Source organism: Protomyctophum parallelum (genome assembly GCF_964188405.1).
Source record: "Protomyctophum parallelum genome assembly, chromosome: 3".
NCBI lineage: Eukaryota > Metazoa > Chordata > Actinopteri > Myctophiformes > Myctophidae > Protomyctophum > Protomyctophum parallelum.
The window spans coordinates 15,996,631-16,002,935 of NC_139698.1; positions in this window are offsets into that span (position 1 = coordinate 15,996,631).

Here is a 6,305-nt window from a genome sequence, read left to right on the forward strand (position 1 = left end):
GGTCACGGAGGGCATACTATAGTATGTTGTTTTTCTTTTTTTGGTGGTGTGCGGGCTCCATCCAATAACTACACCAGTTGTGATGCAATAGAGTTTGCTGTGACCGTTGTGAATTATGGGTGGTGTGGTCTTTGCCAAGACGGTGGATTGTGGCCCATGCCTTCCTGCTGTTATTAGTGTGGTTGCCCGAATGGGCAACCAGACTCTAGTAATTGTAACACTTTATTGTGGGCTCGCCACAGCGAGCACACAATAGTTATTGCCAGTCTATATTTATTTATTCCGTTTCTTTATTCCACCCTTTTTTTTGGCAGCTAACTACTTCCACATACTTTATACTAGAAATTGAGTTCAAACTTCAAACTGTTCAGCTCTTTGCAGTGATGTGTGCTTGTTTTTTTTTTTTTACAAAGTTTTATACTTTTTATACTTTTTAACTTTTTAACTTTTTTTTTACATTCTTTATAGTGAGAGTCGATGGAAGAAAGGTCCCATTTTTCACAGTTAACTTTTTTGAGCTCTTATTACTCCGTCATACTTTCACTTTGAAACTTCATTCAAACTTTATAATGTTCATCTATCTTTGAACTTTAATTGGTGAAAAAGTTGTTTTGAAAAAGTTTATACTTTTTAAAATATTTAACTTTATTTATAGTTTTTTCCTCCCATTGACAATGTATGGGATTTATCTCTAAATCAACCTCACTTTTGCAGCCTCATTACTCTGGCATACTTTGTCGTAGAAACGTGATTTAAACTTTAGAAAGCTCACACGACTCTGGACTTTTTCGTGGTTCAAACCGTATTCGAATACGTTAAACGGTTTTTCCGAAATCGCAGTTCAATCGCAGGCCGTTTCGCCTAATTAGTGCCAACTTAGAGTGTGGGGCTTCTTTCACTAGAGTGCGTAGAACAGAAAATCTTTCCTTGAAATTTTACCAAACAAATTGCCGTCCCGGCCAAAATATTCACTTTACACGCATGTTCTTTGGTCATTTTGTAGCCACACATGTCCTCTTTCACACAATGTGACCACCAAAACACAGAGACATACAGAATGTGAACTACGGCCTTTTAAGTGACACAAATACAGTCAAGCTGCTCATTGACATCCATTGTAGAAATCTTATGAGGAAATTATCGCGATGACAATTCTTAACTCGCTCTTATAACCACATTTTCGATCGTACCAACACCACAATCGCACATGGTGTACCTCAATATCTCAGGCCACTCACAGCGAAAGAATTATTTGCATTCGACTTTTACTTTTTGCGATAGAGCAATTTGTTCGGGCATAGTTTCCCCCCATTCAAGACCATTCAAGACCATTCAAGATCAAGACCTTCAAGTTGCGCGCCACTTGTTTGTCTTTTACACTTCCACAGCTGAGACATATAAGAGCTTAATTACAGGGCTGAAATTAAAGTTACAAGATCTCAATGAGTTGCTCTGCGATACCTTGTGGGCTTGTAGGTCTGCTATTTGTGCAATTGGATGGCACAGCTCTCGCAAGAGCACGCACGCACGCATGCACGCACGCACACACACACCCTGTCTTCCTATTGGCTGGCCTTTACACAGCTCTCGCAAGTGCACGCACGCACGCACGCACACACACACACACACACACACACGTTTATAAAAAAAAAAATTAAAAAAAAAAAAAAAAAAAAACTTAAAAAAAATTAAAAACATTAAAAAAAATTAAAAAAAAAAAAATAAAAAAAAAAAATGAAAGAAATTGAAAAAAAAAAAAAATTAAAAAAATGGAAAAAAATGAAAAAAAATGAAAAAAATGAAAAAAAATGAAAACTTAAAAATATATATATATTTTTTTACATTTAAAGAAAAACTTTAAAAACACTTCTACAACTTCCACATACTTTATTCTGCTTAAACTATAGTTTTTACACATTTTCATACTTTTTTTAACTTTTACTTCAGCTTTAATGCATTTTCTACTTTTCTTTACAATATGCTACAGTTCCGAAATTTTGATTATAGATTTAGAACACCAATGGTAACACCATTACTCCGGTCCCCGAGTTTCAAACTTGACACGGCAATAACTTTATACAAAGCATTTTACGCGAGCCCACGCAGTTTCTACAGGAACTGCTTTCTAGTTATTAGTGTGGTTGCCTGAAGGCAACCATACTATTGTTTTTGTGACCTTTTATTCTTCTTATTATTATAGATAAACTTTATTTTGTCGCGTTATACCTCCCACAGTTTTTCACACACTCGAGCCATATGTCAAAACGACGGGCTACATCGGGAATCGTGTGCTCGTATTTTGCTAAGACATTTGTTGAATAGTTTAATTTATATGAATTAATTAGTGCATTAAATTTCCCCATAGACATGAATGGGAAAATGCAAAAACTCACTTTCAAGTATTTTTTCCTCTGAGACCATAAGGGCTATACTTACAAGACTTGGAGGAGAGATTCATAATAATTACTAAAATTAATTACCTTAGAACTATATCGGTCGGCCTCATGGTGGCGCTATAACAGCCAACTTTACCTTTTGGGGTATAACTCTTGAACCGTAGGTCGTAAAATAAAAAATATTTTTTCCCTGGATTCCTTGGGTCATGACACATCTCCCCATATAGGCCACGCCCATTTGCGTCTAGATAGATTTCCCGCCATTTTGAATTTTGTTCAAAACACACTTTTTGCTCCTCCTCCTACAGATTTTGACCAAATCTCACAAAAATCAGTACACATGATCTCGGGACCTATCCCATTAAAAAAAAAACAGAATTTAGATATTCTGTATCGTTCGGCCGTAATCGTCTTCCAAAGTTAGTGGGAGGGGCCTATTTTACAAAAAACGCCACAATTCACGCACGGAATGTCCGATCCATCCCAAATCTGAATCAGATGTCGAGGGTGGCTTAATCAACGCAGAGACGAAAGCGATTCCATTTTCGACGGGTGCGATGTGGGCAACCACACTTTGCAATTTCCCAGAATTGCCTCTTTCTAGTTCCAGTCATTGCTGTAGTGTTTGTTCATTAAATGGTCTCTGTAGTAAAACAATAAATATTAAAAAGCTCAGGTCAGGATACCCATTTGAAACCAATCAATCAGGAGAGAGAACCCCCGCAGAGAACATTCACCAACTTCTGTTTTTTTAATGTTCCAGCTCCAATTTGATCTTCTCAATGTTTACTTAGAAACACTTGTTTATCCTGTATCCTTCAAGGATTCATTGATTGATTAATGTATTAACAGATTGGAGAATTGCAGTACATTTCAAGCAATGCAAACGCAATACAAAACTGTTACCTGTGGACGACACCATAAAGCATATTACACTTGTTTACAACAGGGTCCACCATGTTCAATTCATAACAATTATAGAGGGGTGGGTGGGGGATTCAGGTTTTACGGGGGCCAGTTTAGAATTGCAGCCTTTGAGAGCGCTTTTGAAGGAGTCAAGGGATTTACATGGCATAATGACTGGGCGTTCCACATTTTAGGAGCGAAATCAATTTAGTCCCTTGTTTGTGCCGAATCTGGGTTGTTAGTTAGTTAGTTTATTTATCTCAGTCATTTACAGTACAGTACATTTCAGAATGGGGGTTTCAGAATTACAGTTTGACTGAAAAGGTTTGGGCTGAAGCCGAAGCTTATTATGCCCACCTTTTTAATGATTCAAATAATAGAAGAAAGGGAAAAAAAGGAACAGAAAAAAACAAAAACAGGAACAATAGCAATGGGAAAAACTGATTCTCTGTGCACATGGTTTGTTGAACTCCTTCTGGTGTTGTGGGTGTGGACTTCATTAACATTAAGAAAGTATGAAGACAGGTACATAGGTATCTTAGTGAAGTATTTAGACAGGTACATGTATCATGGTACATTACAGCAGAAATCGACCGCTACATCATATTGTATGACATTGGGCTCTGTACTTGTCTGCTGTTTTTCCCCCCCTCTAGAGGCTCACTACAGTCTACACACCAAAGCTCTTCGCCGAGCACTTCGTCACCCTACAAGCTCACAACGTATTGTTGCGCTGCAATGGGAATAGGGTTCAAGTTTAATGTGGGGGAAATAACAAATACCGTATAGGTCCTATGGACCTACGATGATATAAAGATTTTCTGGCCTTATAGTATCTGAGGACCCCCTAGGGGCCCGGGGCCCTTGTTGGAAGTCCTGTTTGGTAAACTATTTTGTAAAAACTGTAAAGTGACCTAGCTGTATCCTTGGCGTTCAACAGAGGCCTCTAACGTTATTATTCTAGTGTTGACTGTACTTATATTCATTGTAGCCGATGTATAATTCATTGATAGACGTATGGCAACAACAAGCTGTGTTGCACTATTAGGCAGTGTTGATTTCGTAGACTAACACTAAGACGAAAATCGGCTTGTAGATCGGCTATTTTCAGCAAGTGTAAAAACAGTCATTACGACGGCATCAAGGCCCTGCCAAAATACATTTTAGTCAACCAAATCAACTGTAGATTTAGTCCAATAAAATCTTATGACATTTAGTCGACTAAAACTATAGACTAAGACATTACGGGTGACTAAAATGTGACTTGCTGCCAACTTGCTGCCAAAAACAACACTGCTTGACTATATTAATGTTATATATAATTAATTGATAGACTGTATGCATGGCAAGCTGTGTACGTGGCACTAGACATTGGTTAGACCAGTCATTAGTCCTACAACCTATCTCAAACCCTCACCCTAAACCTAATCTCCCACGGGGCAGCACACCTAAACCTAACCTTAACGCATGTCTAACCAATGACTAGTCTAAACTAAGTATATATGCACCCCACTTTGGGGAACCTTGCAGTACACCTATTGGCACAGGCTGCCATGTACTGACATAACAAAGTGATCTATGTCTGGACTCTGGAATTGTGTTTCGTTTAGGTTCATTTTTGTGTTCTCTTATTTTCCACAACAACGAAATGCGTAATTTATGCTCCGTCCATTTTGGAACCCCTCAAAGGAACTTTGCAAATCACTAATGTATTATTTGAACATCTTCAATAAAGCATAGGCCTATACAAAAAGGTTGCATTATGCCCATTATGCCAGTAAGGCGGGAGTTCCAGGGGGACCCCAGCTAAATGATAGTTTGGAACCAAATGGACCCTTATGGGTGTGACATGTGTAACTCCGAGAGTGTACACATTTAATTGGGTCCATTTGTACACAAAATTTACATTGATTTTACAATATGGGGTCCCAACCCAGGCAGAGATAGAAATGTTATCTTATGGTGGAGGTCTCTGGAATATCTTTCCTAAGGGGGGTCCGCCAGCTGATATATTTGTCAGTTTATTGGGGGTCCTTCCTACACCCCCAGGGGTACTTGAGGGAGTTCCAGGGGGTCCCCAGCTAAATGATAGTTTGGACTTTGGAACCAAATGGACCCTTATGAGTCTGTAACTCTGAGAGTGTACAAATGGAACCAAATTACATTTAGTTCCATTTGTACACTCTCAGAGTTAAATTAACTTAGATTTTTAAGTGGTGCAAACCACTTCCTTAAGTGAGTGTGTGTGTGGGTGCCTGCCTGCCTGGCTGGCTGGGTAGGTAGATACCGGTAGGTATGAGCACGAAAACAGCATGGTTGTTTTTCACCACCTGTGCGCAACCTAACACACACACACAAACACACACGCACATATTACCTATATATGGAGATTTCAGGTGTGCCAGTACAGTACAGTGACAGTACAGTTGCCTACAGTAGAGGGTACAGTAGAGGGACCCCCACACAGTAACTCTGTCATTTCTCAACCGTTACGGACGCGGGGCAGCTCGCCGGAATCGGGCCGGCACCCTGAGTGCGTTCCTGTGGGTCTGGAACCCCCCCCCCCCCCCGGGGACCCCCACACGGAGTTGCACCACTTACTTCACACGGGTGTGATTTTTACAATAGGCTATACATTGGGGTCCCAGAGATAGAAATGGGTAATTCAGGTCAAACTGGGGGTCCTCGGAAAGACAATGGCTGAAAATCACTGTTAGGGCCGTACAAATCGTCTCTTATCGGGGTCCTTGGCATAGATCTGTTCAAATGGGGGGTTATTATTATTATTATAATAAGTATTATTAATAATTAATTCTTCTTCTTATTATTATTATTATTATTATTATTGTTACCGATTTGAGGGTCCTTGACATGAAAAAGTGTGGGAACCGCTGCTCTAAAGGAACCACTGCATTATGCCCACAGAGCTGCTGTTCCCTTCCTTCCCCTCTGGCGCCATCTGGTGGCTAATGAGACACTGCGTGTTCACGTGACCTCCACCCC